Below are 18,940 nucleotides of genomic sequence, written 5' to 3' on the forward strand. Positions count from 1 at the left end.
TTCTTAAATACGTTCTCTAAGAACTCTAACTACTACAAGATCACTCACATATCCTCTACACACACTCTTGGATATTTTCTTATCCATAACTTCTCTCGTGGATACCAACTTACTTCTTAGCTTAATTACTATCTTCTATGGGTTATTTTTGAAATAAAATCATGGCCTCCCATCTTTCTTTCATAACAGTTCTCTCTTTTCGTCCCTTCTTGCTACTATAAAAGCTATTATACATCTTCCTAAGAATGTTGTACCACCTCCATTGAACATTAGATGATTTCTCTCATTTTCTCCAATAATAAGCTTGTGCTATCATAAATAATTAGATTGATTCCCTCACCCACCTCTTATATGAATATAAATACTCCATATTTTAATAACTAATTAAAACTATCCTTTTAACAATCACATCCATATATTTATTAACTAATATTTAAAGAATTAAATAATGACATGCATATATTTATTAACTAATATTTAAAGAATTAAATAAAAATTATATAATAATGCCCTTTAATTTAATGAAATTGTATGGGATTATAATCATGTGATTTTCACAACCCTTTGCTATTATTTTCAATATACAATATTTTCATATCAAAACATCAGTTGCTTTTACTATTTTCGAGACACACTATCCACATATTATATATTTAATTAGGCCAATAGGCCTTTCCTATGCATCAAAAATTGTCAACACTTTTAACCTCCTCCGTTGGATCAAGTGAGACACATTCAATCGTTGATTTGACATGTGACTGCTTTTCCCAAATATACACATGGCAAGATATTTTTTACTACTTTTGCCCATTCTTTTATGTCATTCTTGAAGATATTTTTATTGCTTTTTCCCATTCTTTTATGTCACTCTTGGCCTCAGAGTTAATAGTTTCTTTGGTCTGCCAGTTGTTGTTGTTCATCTTCTTCCTTGGGTTTTTGCAAGCACTGTTCTTCTTCCCTGGCTTTTGGCAAGCATTAATTAGTATTAAGCATTTCTAATTTTCCTCAAGAGGCTAGGCTTGCAGAGGAGACAATCGACGCAATGTTGTGGCGTTAGCGAGCGATCGATCAAATCTGTGGCCTTCCCAACTTCATTTTCCATCCTTCCGAAACAATTGTGTAAAGCATGGTTTGAGTTTGACAGAGTTCTATCAGATGACAATGCTTGTCAAGCCTGGCGATAGATACTCGGAATTCTTACCAATAAATTATATATTATATTTTCTCTTGTTGTTTCTTGCCGTCTGTAATTTTATTTGATGGAGTAGACACCAAGATTTCCAGCATAGTTTATTGATGTTGTCTGCAATCTGGTTTAGGCAAATTTGATGAAGGGAAACAGATGGTTGCCTGGATTCGAAGCTGTACCACGGAGCAGCAGTATCTCCATCCGTGTTTGTTGTAAAAACAACATACAGTAACCTTTTATCAAAATATAAATAACCTTCATTTAAATCTAGTAGTTATTAAAGCTCATATCCATTTCACTCCATCTGAGATAATAAAAATGTGATAAAATATCCAAAGATCTAAAGCAGTTGCCTTCAACCGTTAACCTTGAAATCCTATTTAGCCTCTTACACAGTGGTAAAGAAAACAAGGCAAAGCTAGGCAAAGTGTTTAAATGTTTGCATTTCGAAAGTATTTTATAAATAGCCAAATTCATTTGTGTTGTAACTGCATGTTAAACATTTTGAAGACCTTATCTAAACACTGACACCGAGGACAATTTCAATTCTGTTAAGATGTTCAGCTGTTCACACCATGAACATTTAGCGTTGGAAAATTAAAATAACAAACTAAATCATTTCTTTATAATACACATCTTAGTTCTTTGATTGAGGCATTCTGTCATTTACATAAAAGGTAAAGTAAATATGATGAGTCCTTCCAAAGAATAATGTCATTTAAAGTTTAGCGTCTTGTATTTGACTTCATGTTCTTACAATTGCAATGGAACTTCTCTAGCTCGATTACGGTTTCCAATCTCTGAACAGTGAAAATCTTGAACAGACAATAGGCTATACATTATGTTGGCATAAAATTTTCACAAGAAACTTGTTCCAACCCTTGTCTGCCTCCGCGTATGCTTCGTCTTTTCAAAGAAAGATCAACAACATTGAACAGGACTGCAAAGTGTTCGATTTTGTGCCAAATCTTCGGGACCGAAAAACTCAACGAACAAATACGTTAGTGGACCACCAAGTTCATAAAATCATAGAGGCATTAACGTCTGCCAGGGAAGTGGATGTTTATAATTATGAGAAAACCATATGTGGTTTTGGTTTTTGTTTGAATAGATTTCAGTTGGCAATAAGTGTGTATTTCGAGTATGTACGATGATTATGTTTATATACGTCGAATATGTACGATGATTATGTTTAGGCCGATAGGACTTTTTATGCATTAACAATCGTCGCATCCAAGCATTGAAATTTTAGAAGTTGGGTTTATTGTGCATATGAAATAGCATATGTTCATGGTTTTGAAATTTTACTCAGAGAAAAGGAAAGAGGGATTAGGTATTGCATATGAATGAGATGTATTTTTTGTATACGTTTGGCCATCTATAGAAGTTTCTTGATTTTGGGTAATTAACTTAACCTCTTGATTTTGGGTGATTAACTTACTCTAAAATGAAATAATACATTCAATGTATTCCTTGTAATATAGATATAAACAAAACATCTAAAGAAAAGTGATTGCACAGTGATCCAGTCCAAGAAAATAAGGTTTTCCACAAACCAATTAACTCTTCTAGAAAAATTCAACAATTCCAATTTAATAATCCTATCAGCCTCTCTTTGTATCTTTTGGAACAATTGCTAATATATATGCCGTACTAATTTAGGGACTAGAACTTGGCGGTTATAAAATCAATAGGTTGGGTGGATACCAAAGTCGCATTGCTCAGTGATTAGAACTCTGCACAGAGAGTGACCTGTATTACTAAGCATTCAGATGATATTTGCTAGCATAGAATATAAGATAACCGCATCAAGGTATGTCCACTACAAGTAATGCATTGCATGATCACTGCTTCATATTCTGAGGCGGAAAGGCTTATTTTACATATTAGACCATGTATAATTTAGTCCCTACTCAATTTAGAATTGACACAGATCCTTTAAAAATATATATTTTAAATGAAAAAATATGGTAGATTATAATAAAAACTTTATAATCTCAATCTCATTATATTCTGGTTAAAAATAAATAAATTTTTTATATAATTTTAAATAACATAATATAAATAATTTTAATAATATAATATAATTATATAAAATACCTATATTATATAATATAATTTTATATAATTTTAAATAATAAAAATTAAAAAACACTTCTGATTATTTTATAAACAATTTAAGGTTATATATATATATATGTATGTTTGTTTTTTATGTTTACTTTGGTAAAATATTTTAATCATAAATAAAAAAAATTTAAATAATTAAAAAAATTGAAAATGTATAATTTATTCAATTGTTAATATAGAATATAAATAATAATAAATTATTGAAGAATATAATTTAAATAATAAAAATTATGTATATATATATATATATATATAAAAAAAAAACCAAAATAGATTATTACAGATTTATGGAGCACCTTAAAAAAATTAAAAAAGCAAAATTTGATCAATAAACTTTAACGCGTATAGATCAATGGTTAGATGGGCACTGAACCCATTTGTAGCAGTCCTTTGCACAAAAGTCCAGTAAGAGACAATGAAGTTAATAAAGACAATATCAATTTGTCTATTAATTCACGTGGAGACTCTTCGTCTTCGTTAGGAATCCGCCCATGCCGTTGTTAAAGGTATATTTATTTCTGTCCGTTTCAAACTGTCCAAACTGTAAAAGGAAATGAAGGAAATCTTTGGGCGTCTGCGGAACTCATCTGAAAATATTATGATTATTTTCCCCTGTAATCTCTTTATTTAACTCTGCCGACCTCTGCAATACTATGCAATATTATGAGCGATTCTATGTTGCTAGACTATTGCGTTCCAATCGACTTTTGTGACGCAGTCAGCATTCGATAGGAATTCATTGCCGACCTCCACATTACATTTATCGGCATGTGACGCAGTTTTGAGTGTTTATAAATTCCACCATCTTCACCCCAGCATTCATCCAACTCGACTAGTGTTGCCGTGCTGCAAACTAAATTACAGATTCCATTGCGAATCGCTGAGCCAGAACTGAGCATTTGAGAGAGTCGAAGATCGAAAGAATGGAAGCTAAGCGTGGCAGTTTTAGTGTTGGGCAAGTCCAATTGAGGAACTTCTGCCCGGCAGACTTGGAAGACTTTTACGAATGGGCTAGTGACGAAGAAGTGACCAAGTTTATGACATGGGAAGCTTTTAAATCCAAGGAGAATCTCAGGGAGTTTCTGCTGAAGGTGGTGATTCCTCACCCATGGTTTAAGGCTATATGTTTCAGAGGGAAGCCTATTGGTCACGTCATGCTCAAGCAAGGAACCGGTATTCACAACTGCCGAGCCGAGATGGGGTACGCCATCGCTAGAAGATACTGGGGGATGGGCTTCACCACCGAAGCGGTGACAACAGCACTTAAAATGGGATTCAAAGAATTGCAGGGAGTGAAGAGAATTGAAGCTCTTGTGCTCCCTGAAAACGTGGCGTCGGCCAGAGTTCTGGAGAAGGCCGGATTTGTTAAGGAAACTTTCCTGCGTAACTACGTCCACCTGAAAGGAGCCGTTAGACACTGTCTACTATTTAGCTATGTTGTTTAGACATCAGTAACAATATCAATGTGACTTCCATTCCCTAAGTCCATCAAGCATATTTCGGAATGTGTAGCATACATTATGCTACACTTTGTAGTTCCTACCATGTATATTAGAATTATTTTTCCCGCTCTCCAATTTGAGTCTTTTGGAGTCTCCATAAACTTGGAAATCAAACTAAATCCTTGCATAATATCCGGTCTTGTAGCTGTGAAACACGTGAGGTTTCCAATCAATATTTTGATTAGAGTTGGATTGAAATTTGATCCTTCATCATCCTTAACTTTATACATGGTGTAGGGGTAGGTTTACAATTTTCCATCCTCAACGTTTTCAACAAATATTTAGCATATCTATTTTGAGAAATAAAAGTTCGCTTCTCGAATTTCTCAACTTCTATGCCAAGAAAATATTTCATAAGACCAAGATCTGTGATTTCAATTTTTTCTTATGGTTGCTTTAAATTAATCTAACTTGAGATCACCGGTATAAATCATGTCATCCACATACAAATAAACAATAAAAATCTATCCATGCTCATTACATACAAGCAAACAATCAAAATATGTCCATGCTCATTTACCTTTCTGTACAAGGTAGTCTTAATGTTTCCTCTAAAAAATCCATTCTTGATCATGTAATTATCAATTATGCTATACGAATCCCTTGGTGCTTACTTAGCTTACTTATAAATTCTACTATCCCCCATATGCTTTCCATCTGTCCCATCACGTAAATGATCTAAAATATGATCGTACCTTTGTTAACTATTGTGTCGTATGGCAACACCACGTCCTCCGAGAATTGTTTCATTTCTATTGGAATAGGTGGGTAGAGGCTCAACCCCTTGGAGAGATAGGCATGTGCATAATGTATTTGTTTCAACTCCTGTTTACTGAAATTGTTGGATCCTTACTTTCTTCCTTCTAAAATTCTATAAATCTCCTCCACGATTTGATATTTGATGTGGGGATGTTGAAGGAGAAGCCAAACAAACCATGAGAGTGCTACAGGCATTGTGTCATGGCCAATAAAACTAAAATTTAAATAAACATCTCGCAATGAAATTTCAAAATACAAGAACCCATAATCGTCTCGAGATCTCATGAACACAAATAGTAAGTCCTCAGGCACCTTATGAATAGTTCTGGAGGTGCTGCTAAATTGTTTCTTGCACGAGGAAATGATGTCCATAACAAACTCGTCAATGATCTTTAAGGCATATTTGAGTTTGACATCGATGCCTACCCCTAATCGTCTCATGAATCTCTATGCAAACTTGGGCATCATGAATCTAAGCGTAGCTACCTCCCCCGCAACCTCTATTTCCTTGGTAAAGGGAACATCCAGAAGGCTTGGACTCAAGCAGTAGGGCTCCATGCCAAATGCCCTGTTATAGATATTATCAAAAGTAAACACATGAATATGTCTTGAAGATTAATTATTATGTAGCTGGGACAGTTTTCGACCAATATCATAATCAATTTCCCATGGATAGACTCTTGTGAGTATACCAAGTCAGCACCCTGATATAGTTATCCTACGATACATGTCGTTGATTTTGGAGCTTTAATTCCAACACTGAGTGTTAGGCCCCTATACTACTAGTGTAACCCCTTATTGTTATTAGTACAAACCCCTTATTATATTGTTGTACCCATGTAGTCCCCATATTGTTATTATTGTGCCACATAGAAGCCCACTATTGTTATTATTGTGCCCTTACATTATTATTTTTATGTCAGCTCTGATTATATTATGACCCCTTAGACTCCTATATATAGAAAGGAGGCCTTGTCATTTGTATCATCCAGGAATTGTTCATTTGTGTAATGTAAAGGAGGTTGCCCCCTCGAAGTAGGTTCATAATGCTCCTCTCTTTGATATATAGAGTCATGATATCCTACTTTAGTTTTGGGATCACTCAATTTATCTTCTTGGGCTTCATCATTAACCAGTGAGATGTGACATTTCTGAACATCATTTAGAACTAAAATTCCTCTTCATTGCATTCCCCAGGATCTTGACCTTCACTATATGATTCCAGCTGTGACAGGTTTTCTAGAGACAAAGCCTTTAGCAGGAGTTCGAATTGGTGAGCACCATTCAAATTGTCTGCATCAAATTGAAGTTTATTTTTTAATTTTGGAGCCACAATCCATTGGTTCACTTTCATAAGCTTCATTCTCATAAATCTGTTGGTTTTCATCTTCCTCCTTTTGAGGACCATTGAACTCATCAAGTCCAAAACACATTTTGCTCTTGTTTGAAAAATAAGACTTGATTTCATGAGCTTCATCCTTCACAGCCTCTCGAGCTTCCTCATTGTAGTTCTTAGGAGATACACTTTCTTGAGCATTCTGAGTTTCACTCTTGGAAAACTATTCAATTTGCTCTTCGCTTTCAACTACAGAGACCTGATACCCTTTAGTGGTTTTTGAATCATTCAATTCATCCTCTAAACCTTCATCATTAACAAGTGATATGGGATTTTCTTGAAGATACTCTTTACTGCATTTTTCATCGGCTTGATCTTCACAAAATCATACATACCTTGATGAGGGAACACATTGTTATAGTCTACAAAATCGATTGAAATGTTTCTTCTGTTTCAAGAATAGAATCAATTATACCTCAACAAGGGAACATATCATTATTATCTAGAAGCCTGGCTCGTTTAATTTGTTCTAGAATTATTACAACAGATCATTAGTGGCTGGGTTGTGTTTCATGGAGTAAAAAAACTTATAAATGTGGAGAAAACACATCATTACTATAAATACAAAGGAAACCCATTTTTTTTCCTGAAGAATAATACGTGAACAAGGGAACAAATCAGTACTGTCTTAAGAATTGATTTTATTTTGAACAGTCTCCTCAGCCGTGACTGCTTTTTCAAGAACAAATTCATCCATAACTGAACAAGGAACACATCATTACTGTCGGTAAGGTTGAGCTTGTTTAATGGAGTATTGAAATCATTATAGCAAAGGGAACACATCATTAATATTAATACTAGGGGAACTAGAATAGAGTCAAGGCATTCCTAAACTAGCGAACACATAATACTGCCTTCAAAACTGTTTGAAGAATTAACAATTTCCTGAGCCGTGTCTGGTTCTGTTTCTTTATAATTACATGAACAACTAAATTTCTGCTTTGAAGTATCGCTCTCTATTTGTGTGTAGACACGAAACCAATCAACCTTGTAATGAGATGACTCACCTGCATGCTGGGAACCACTAGGCATTGGCTCATACATACTACAGACACTGTCCACTTTGGAACCATACAATTCATCAAGGCCATAAAACTGTTTGTCATTGTCTAGACTCTGAATAATGAAATTTGTCTTCATGAACTTCATCCTCAATAGCTTAGTTATGAGGTTGCAGACCAACATCTCAAACTCGAATATTCTCATAAGCTTCTTGAGGTTCATCGTATGATGAATGAATCAGTTGATGATCTCCAAATTTCAAAGAAGTTGCATTATACAACATGGGAAAACCATCATTTTGGCTACTGTTATAATTCTTATGTGATTTTCGTTCTTCATCATCGTGAGTTTCACTTTTGTAAACTTGTTCAATTTGCTCTTCTTTTTCAACTACATGATCTTGATATCTTTCAATTGCATCTGAATTCTTAAACCCATACTCGTGAGTTTCATTATTAACAAGTGAGATGGGATTTTCCTGAATAGAAGTAGCTGAAATGTACTGTATGGTGCATTCTTCACCATCTCGAACTTCATTGGATGATGCCTCCTTTCTAAATAACAATTCTTTCTTGTCAATGAAAAACTGTCTCCTTTCTAATTAAGACAAGAAAAGGAATTTCTTTATGTATCCCATGGAGTATAACCTTTTATATGCAATTGTGTCTTATAACATGATAGTGTTGCAACCTAAGCCAACATAAAACATTGTAACAATCCTAGTTCCTTTGGGTGTGTTTTGAGAAATGAGTTCATCCTTTTATGTAAATGCACACCCCATTGGCTCATTGTTATATATTTCAACTTCTATGCAATAAATGGCCACATTGAGTTACTTGATATCTACCATTCTAGGAGATGCACTGGGATGATCTTTTGCTTGAATATGTGATAATGTGTTTGGCACTAGACTCTAATTCGTTAGCATGAAATAGGTTCTAGAGGGGTGTTATGAAAATATGATTGATTCTCCTCTGAACATCTCAAATCTCCACAAATCTGCGCATAGGTATAATACAAAGCCATGATATTTGTAGCTTGGATTTTTGAGAAGTATGAGGCATGAGATTGACATTATTTGGTTTAATCCCACACCAACATTTACTCATGAATTGATGAAACCAGAGCTCATGGGCATTTACTGCATTTTCATTCATATGAATTCACTTATTCCATGTGCAGTCAACTATATTGGAGGGTTAAACATAATTCTGGGTTTTTATACCCTCTTTGCCACCAGTACTCTACATTATTTTATGTTTTTTCATTTTCCAAGCATATTTTAGGGTTCTTTATTGCATATTGGTGCTCTTCTAAAGCAGCACACCTTTATGTATATGGAGACATAAAGGTAGTGGTTCACCATGTGGTCTTAAGTGGAGATTACCCATACTCTAACAATTAATCAATGCTCAAGCACATATTTAGTGGCTGGGTTGTGTTTCATGGAGTAAAAACACTTATAAATGTGGAGAAAACACATCATTACTATAAATACAGAGGAAACCCATATTTTTTCTTGAAGAATAATACCTGGACAAGGAAACAAATCAGTATTGTCTTAAGAATTGATTTTATTTTGAACAGTCTCCTCAGCAATGACTGCTTTTTCAAGAACAGATTCATCCATAACTGAAAAAGGAACACATCATTACTATCGCTAAGGTTGGGCTTGTTTAATGGAGTATTGAAATCATTATAGCAAAGGGAACACATCATTAATAATAATACTAGGGAACTAGAACAGAGTCTAGGCATTCCCGAACTAGCGAACACATCAATAATGCCTTCAAGTTCAAAGCTGTTTGAAGAATCAACAATTTCCTGAGCCATGTCTGGTTCTGTTTCTTTATAATTACATGAAAAACTTAATTTCTGCTCTGAAGTATCGCTCTCTATTTGTGTGTAGACATGAATCCAATCAACCTTGTAATGAGATGACTCACCTACATGCTAGGAAACACTAGGCATTGGCTCATACATACTAGAGACATTGTCCACTTTCGAACCATACAATTCATCAAGGCCATAAAACTGTTTCTCATTGTCTGGACTCTAAATAATGAAATTTGTCTTCATGAACTTCATCCTCAATAGCTGAGTTATGAGGTTGCAGACCCATGACTGATGTCATTCCTTCAGTTGCGGTTTGCGACCCATGACTGATGTCATTCCTTTTTTTTATGGTTGTTTTTGCTGATTTCTTGATCGTATCTTCCATATCTCCCCCCAAAAAAATATGATTTTCAATATGTGCCCCATAAGACACAATATTTACCAAAACACTGTCATACTTAAAAAAACCAAATAATTGAAGAATTTTACAAAGCCCCAAATTCTCTTGCCAATAATTTTTTTTTATAAACTCTTTTATAAAATCCCTTATGCTCTTTTATATATAAAACAGATCTATTTATAGAATATCTTTTTATATAAAAAAAGCAAAAACCTTTATAAACTTGAACTTTTCAATATATCAAAAAATGACTCTAAAAACCTTCGAATACCTTTTATGTTAAAATCTTTCCATCTTTATGGCAAAACTTTCATATTTTATAAACATTTATCACGGGGAATAACCCATAAACTTTTAATAAATCCGTAGAATCCACCGAACTTTTAAAAAAGCCCTTCCGTAACAAATTTATATGAGTCAGCGGTCACCACATACAAATTTTCTTGACTTGGTTAACGTGGCCGTGACTGGTTGAGACCTGCGTATGAATTCTCTATACGGTAAAGATAACCTGCATATGCGGTAAGTTTTTCATCTTTAACGTGGTTCTATGCTAAGCCCAACAGCATTATAACACTGAATACCACGGTAAGGAGTGTTATAGGAAAAAATATTTCTCTCTTCTATTTCACTATTGTTGATTTGTTTTTTTGGCTCTTTGTAACCACTCTGATACCAAATTGTTGTAAAGGCAGAGGAATTCACTTTAATTTATTGGAAAGGTAGAGGACTCAAAACACAAATTCACACACAAAATATATGAGGTGCTGCATTTTTATTGGTCATACAAAACATGATTCTTACAATGAACCCGGTGAAGTGAAGGGTATTTAAACCTTTCTAATTAGTGATTTGCCTAGAATATCTTGACATGCACACACACTTAACTCAGTTAACTCATGCTCTAAATATGGATTGCACTTAACTCTTTATCCATCACTCATCTTGACTCACCACTCAACGCTCAACATTCATTTAACTCACTCATTAATTTTAATCAACTCCTAATTAGCATTTCTAACATATTACTGTGTTAATGATTAAGAATATGCCCAATATTTTATAGTATGTGAATCCCTAAAAATATGCCCAACATTGCCATAAAAAATATATAATTTTGATCGAAGACCTACTCTGCCTCTCTACAAAACATAATATCCCACTCTAATTAGGATGGACTGAAAGATGTAGGATAAATTTCAAAAATTCATGTGCTCCCAATTACAAATTTAAAATGGATGATGCAGGGATGATATGGGCACCTACGATATGAGATGGGACGCAACATGTTTGGCAATTGCAAATGGACACGACGCTACAGGAGGCTGAACACCGCAACAACAGGGATAGCCAGTTCCGAAGATGGGACGTGAGGAAATCTGAAACGTTGATAAAAAGGTACGATATATTATGGTATTCGAACATACAACCTCTGCATTGATATGTAGGGTGAATGGGCGCTATCGGGGCACTTTAAATGGCCGATGGCAAGCCCGTTATTTGTTGTCGTTTTTAAAACAATCATTTCTTATTCAAAACTACATTTTATTTGTTGTCAATTAAATTGTATATTATTATTTTATATTTATTAGGCCGATAGGCCTTCCTTTGAATGAGTTTAGTCGTCTACCTATTGATTCTCTGATTGACATCTGGCGTCCCACTAGCATCTGGTTTAATTGACATCTAGCATATGTTATCGGACTATTCCTCCCTCACCAAAACCGCTTTCCGATTTCTGCTCCTCCCACTTTCCACTTTCTGCTCTTCCACGACTCCCTGCAATAATGTTTCTGGGTCCTTCCACAACCTGCTACAATAATGTTTCCGGTTTCTACTGTGCACGACCTGCCTTGCTGCCTAACTATGAATTTAGCTCTCGATTATTCAGTGGTCATCCTGCTATATCCTGCCATACTTGACCTTTTAAATACCCATCCCAACACCTGTTGTCTCCTCAAATCTGTTCTTTATATTCCTCTGCTTAGCTGCTCCTTCTAAGTGAATCAAATTTATTTATGAGTGTTGTGAAGAAAAGAAGATGGTTAAGGAAGTAGGTCAGCCTAATGTTCAAGGATGGGCTGCTAGAGACGAGTCAGGAATTCTCTCGCCCTTCAATTCCACTCGCAAGTTTCTCCTCGCTTTACTCTCATAACTGCTTTTATTGATCCCCATTTGCAGAAAACTTACATTTAAATTGTTTGCTTCTATTGATACCCATTTCAAAAAAACTTACATTTAAATTGCCTTGAAACAGAAACTGGGCCGCATGATGTTACTTTCAAGATCGTATACTGCGGAATCTATCACACTGATCTACATAAAATTGGTAATGAATGGAAAGCTTCCCAATACCCAATGGTTCCTGGGTAATGTCTTCATGATCTTCAACACTGCTTCACATCAAATAGCAAGACAGAAAGAGTATATGCCTAGAAGTTCATGCTCAATTTTAATTTACTCGCAATTCTATTTTTGCAACCATGAAATAGTAGGTATAGTAGTTGAAGTTGGTTCAGAAGTGAAGAATTTTTCTTCTGGAGATTGTGTGGGCGTGGCCTGTATGGTTGGAAGTTGCCATCATTGCGATTCTTGTAGCAAAGGCCAAGAACAGTATTGTGAGGTGGTCATTTGGACGTATGGTAGCACCGATGTTGATGGTTCTGTCACTTTTGGAGGTTACTCATACTTGATGGTTTGTAACCAGAGGTGATTAATCATTATCCCAACTCATGCAACCATTTTTGTTTTAGGGCATATGGGCTAAACTCGCCATAAAAGGCTTCCTTTTCTGTCCATATAATCTTGTTCATGTTTGGAATGGGATCAACAAGTTTCGGGAATCTCCCAATTGACTCAAAACCTCGGAAAATTTAATTGCGCCAAGTTCCGGCAGGCCTTGCCGAGATGGGTGGTTTGTCTCTTTTATATAAAACCGGAGACAAATGGCATTAATACTTTTTCTTTATATTGGTTAAATAGGGTTTTAATAATTTGGGTGGTTTGTGGGTTGTAAGTAGTTTTGTGGTGAAGGTACCAAAGAATATTCCATTGGATGCCGCTGCACCAAATTTTATATGTGCGGGAATAACGGTGTACAGCCCCATGAAATATTTCCAGATGACGGAGCCTGGAAAGAGCCTGGGCGTGGTGGGGCTTGGCGGTTTGGGACACATGGCTGTCAAATTTGGAAAAGCTTTTGGGTTGCAAGTGACGGTGATAAGTACATCGCCTAGCAAGGAAAAGGAAGTGAGAGAAATTTTAGGAGTAGATCACTTTGTCATCAGCAAAGATGAGAAATAGATGCAGGCTGCAGTCAAGTCTGTAGAATATATTATTGACACAGTCTCTGCTAATCATGCTGTGAAGCCCCTCCTTAATTTGCTAAAGGTGAATGGTAAGTTGGTCATAGATGGTTTGCCAGAAAAGCCTGTGCAATTTGCTGCTCCGACTGTTGTTATGGGTAAGTCCTCCGTGCCCTTTTGTCTTGTAGATAAAAGATATGAAAAAAATTATATTTCAATCAAACTGAGAGTGTCAAAGGCATCCACAGCTTAGGCAGATATGCTATCTCTAAATTTTGGATTTCTCTACTGTTTTCTTGAACAAGAATTTGGGTGTTAATCACATGGAAGCTGGGATTTAATTTTAATTTTGGTGTGTGCAGCCCATCGATTTGTTGTGGGGAGTTTGATTGGAGGAGTGAAGGAAACTCAGGAAATGTGTTATAGCTGGCGAGAAGCTTTTAGCTCTCATAGAAGAGTAGGTTTATGGCTGAATGAGGATGTGAGAAACTAGGAACTGTAACTCGTAGAATGTAATAGATGCCCGAGAGCTTGAAGAATTTGGTTAATAAAGTTTGCATAATTATGTTATAGTTTAATTTTGTGTAATTAATTTATTTATGAGAATGAGAGCCTAGAAGAAGACATAGCTAACGAGCTCAGTACTGGATTGGGCTCTCAGCTACCTGGAAATTTCCACAAGTCTCTTGCAAAGGAGAGGACTAAGGTTTCTGGTGCCAAAGCCAAAGATGGAACGAGGACAATTGAGTCTACTGCTATTTTAGGTAAGAAGATTCTAAGGATCAATGAATGCTCAATCTGTAAAAATGGTTTTTCTTTAGGTAAGGCTTTGGGTGGTCAAAAGAGACGCCATTGGGGTAGCGGAGCTTCAGATACTATAATTACTAGTTATGGCAACAAGGAGACCCCTAAGCTACAACAACTGCCTGCAAGAGTGGAACTATTGGACCTAAGCATGCCTGCCCCTTTTGATGATGATGGTGATGCCAGAGACCTCAATACTCTGGATGGTAATGCAGTGGATTTTCATGGAACTTCCCATGCCCAAACCCACAACGCTCCTTCCTTTCTGTCTTCGTTGATGAGAAACCACCCAAGGCAAGGACTGTTCTTGTACAATAGTGATGCTGATTTAAGTAAATATGATGAAGCAGATAGTAAGGTAGAAAGGATATTAGATTTGGTAGAGGGAGCCATTCAAAATTCCCAACGAGGGCACAATCATGGTTGCAATTGTAAGGCACACCATTCATTATCTGTGATTGACTCATTTATGTATACCTACGCATATAAATTTCTTTTTGTATAAGACCAATAATTTCTTTTTGTATAAGACCAATAATTTCTTTTTAAGTATTACAACAATGATATCATGAAACTTTGAAAATATTTAACAAATAGCTTTATAACCTTTGGATTCAAATGAGTGACTGCTCTATGCAAGATAACTAACACCAACTCAACTATCTCTTTGGTTTGTACCAAACATTGTGAACATGATTTCACCGATTCCCAACATCAATGAGAAAATTTCGTTGTTAATTTGTAGTTATTTTACATTTATGGATTAGTTAATTTAGTAGTTATTTTATGTTTTTAGATGAGTTAATTTTGTTAAATTTATTATATATTTTAAGAATTAAATGTAGGAAGATGTAGTTATATATATATATATATATGAAGGAAGATGTAATTTTTTTAAATGAAGGTGCAAGGGAATTAGGGCAATAGCATAGTCCTCTTGTTCCCCACATTTGCTTGGAATAGGAGTTGTTGTTATGAAAGCTGGAAGATGCTGGACTGCTAGGTGAAACAGGACCTCCTACAATAACGTTTCTTTCAATTCTATTGTTGAATTTATTTTGTAATAGATATTTGTTTACTCATGTTGTTCTTATTTGGTTAATGATCATGTAAAAATAAAAAGAAAGATATTCCTTTCATCACTAATTTTGAATTGCTTGTTTGCTGGTTGAAGAGTGAAGAGGAAAATATTTTTTTCCATAAGAAATCTCTTTATATTCCATATGAGGAATATAAATGTTTCGGTCCTTAGAGGATTGCTCATATATTAAGGCTAGAAGCCATTACAAAAAATATCCATTATGAACTCAATACATCACATGGAGGGATTGAACCTATTTGGGGGCGATAACAAGTTAACAACATTTATTCCAAACACCTGAGCTAAATCTGGTTGATGTGTGTGTGTGTATAAGTTACACAGATTTCACATTTAAATTTGGATATAGATCCACCGGTGTTTTAAACATCAATAATTTGTTTTTACATTACATTAAGTCATTTTATGAACCATGTCACTCTTAACATGTTACTTTTAAGATTACTTACTAACTTGTTATCAACATTTATGCCAACCACCTGAGCTAAATCCGGTTGATGTGTGTGTGTATAAGTTACCAAATTTCAAATTTAAATTTGGATATGGATTCACCAGTGTTTTAAACATTAATAATTTGTTTTTACATTGCATTAAGTCATTTTATGAACCATGTCACTCTTAACATGTTACTTTTAAGATTACTTACTAATAACATGTATGTGGTTTATAAAGTTTACATTTAATTCAATTATGTACAATGGCAGTGGTTTATAAAAATTATAATTTAATATATTTAAGAGCCTAATTCAGAATTCCACAAAAACAATTGTTGAACTTCCGACTCTATCAATCCCTCTTAAGGTGATATGTGAGGAGATGCCAACCTGAAGGAAATATGCTACATGTCACTACCAGAATTAAAAAATGAAAAATTAGAAATGGAGTTTATTCAAGAGTGGGCTTCTCTAAATCTATGGATCCCATTTTTGGTGCGGTCAAATTTATGGAAAGACCATGCAAAGTTCACAGCAACAATGATCTGCACTGTCCATTGTGAACAAATAACGAGTAGAAATATTAAAAAGATTTATGAATAATTAAGTAAATGAAATATCAAAATTGTATCTTACTTGGGACAAGCTAGATTTGATACAAACTGCTCATTTTTAAATCAATTCAAAACATTTTAAAAATATATATTTATATATAAAGAAAGATTTCTCAACCTTTTTTTACAATATTTCCTATTAGACTGCACTAATGTGGCAGGTTTCACGAAGAAAATGAATCAATGTTGGAGAAGAGTTACAATTGTGGAAGCATATGTTTGTGTAAAAGTTAACCAATACCCAAAGTGACAATACAATTGAGATTTTAATATATATATATAATAATAATAATTTAGACTGTAGATGTTATATGGTTTCCAATATTCATTATTTTCAATTTTTAATATGTTTTTGAAAAATACTTTTACTTTTTAATCATTCTTAGAAATTCAACAATTCCTAACTTCATAAGTATATAAGCCTCCCTTTGTACTTTTGGGACAATGAGAAGTTGATACCCTTTCTTTCGAATCAGTTCCCTTTGCATTTTCGTCTATTTTTTGCCAGATTTGACATCTGTTACATGATTTAATTATCCTGCATTGTTTATGGAATGATATGCGTTGTTTATGGAATGATATGGCTTTAAAGTTAAGTCACTACGTGGGTTGTTGTTTTATGCCATGATGTTGCGTTCGTGGGCGGTTGGTTTATGCAATAACGTGGCTTGAAAGTTGCGCCACTACTCTTATCTATTGAAAGAAGCAAGTTCATCATGGTTTTAAGTGTTATTTGGAGTGTTTTCCCAGGAAAACCAGTACGCAGGTTCACGGAGGATTGTGAAGTCCAGAGTTCTCGGTTGTTTTACTTGCAGGGTTTCTAGATTCCTTGTATGTATCAGAAGTTAAATATAAAGACCTAAGAAGCCTTGTGCTGCATGCAGGAATTCTGAGCGGATTTTTGAGCTGATGCCAAAAGTGATGGACGCTTGCTAGACTTTGACTTTCTGTGCAGTTAATTTCCTTTTGCGTCTTCAACGACTTCCTAATAGTTTTCCAACATGGGTGAGATTGCACAAAACATTTGATTCAATTTCATTTTAGTTTAGTTATAGTACGGTGGAGGATAGCTGAGGTCAATTTTGTTTACATTTCGGGTAGAAAGACACTTCCGTTGCTTGAATCTTCATTTCTGGTTCTGAAGGATTTCAGAGACGGTTCTTTGGGAAGGAATAAATTGCCATACTTGTTCATGACCTTTTTGAGTTGGGAGGTGTTTTTTTTTCATGTTTGGCATTTAATAACTCTTAACGGTTTTGGAATATTATGTTTCAAACTCCCTTTTGTTTCTTGAGCTAAAGCATTTGCCCATTACCCTTTGGAACATGCCACAGTGTGAAGGTTCGCATTTCCTTCTTTGCATCTATTCAAATTATACAAGGAAAGCCATGCATTTAGTCTTCAAATCTCTTCATCAATTACGCCATTTTAATTACGAATTTGATCACAAAGACCTGAATGCTGCAACATACTATGGAGCGATGTGGGCTTCACGAGATGCAATGTCCTAAAGAATCCAGCTTATTGTGGTGGTTTTTGTTGATTTTACATTTATTTACCCAGGTGATTGCTGCATTGGACCTTTCCATTGACTATCAACTCACATGTGTTCGCCTTGATAATATTAGGCACAATATTATTTTTCTCCAGTTATTCTTAGGCACAATTTTCACCCAAATGATAGGGAGTTTTTCTTTCTGCAATTTTGAGGCCAGGATAATTCCATCGTCCCATATTTTGCAGGTTTAGTTTCTTATGGGCTTAAATTGATCCCACTTTCTGGCTTGCCACCACCTCCTGGTCTCATACCAAATATCCGCAATGGATGATATGTTACCATTTAAAAGATTATTTACACCTTTAGATTTTTAAATAATATAAAATTTATTTATCCTAATCAATTCAAAACTAAATATAATATTCCTTCAAATAATACGCTGTAAAGAGTATGAAATGTATATAGTATCAAAGGTCATATCTCCACTATCATAAATTTCCATTTTAAATATTTGAAAATTCATTCATTTTTGTAAATCATTTGATTTTCTAAAGATTCAAACATTCAATCTCTTTTACAAACCATTTTCTAAAGATTCAAACATCATATCCCAATCACTCTGACATCACTTATATGTGCATCATCATAACAACTATAATATTACTTCTGAATGCAAGTGTCTGCTGTGGATAATATCAATAGTTAAAAATAAATATCAAACCAAATCAAAATCTCCAAAATTCATAAAAAGATTTATCAAGGCAACCGAGCACATTGTCAACGACCAAAGCGAACCCAATAAAATTTACATGAACCTGAAGTGAAATTAGAACAATGCATAACGAGCCAAATTGAATGGCTGAATAACGTTTAAGAAAACTGGAGAAAGAGATCTCCAACCAATAAAACCGAAAGGGTAATAATTTATTCATGTAAAACCACATTATTAAAGAATGTAAAACAACCTGAAAT

General features: G+C 34.7%; 1 pseudogene; it reads left to right on the forward strand.

Moving 5' to 3' along the window:
* The first annotated feature begins 12,255 nt into the window (after positions 1-12,255).
* LOC149250587 (putative mannitol dehydrogenase) lies at positions 12,256-18,299 on the forward strand (annotated as a pseudogene).
* The last annotated feature ends 641 nt before the right edge of the window (positions 18,300-18,940 follow it).

The sequence above is a fragment of the Pinus tabuliformis genome, chromosome 7 (genome assembly GCF_031772625.1).
Source record: "Pinus tabuliformis cultivar Carrire ecotype Pingquan chromosome 7, CPIR1, whole genome shotgun sequence".
Lineage (NCBI taxonomy): Eukaryota > Viridiplantae > Streptophyta > Pinopsida > Pinales > Pinaceae > Pinus > Pinus tabuliformis.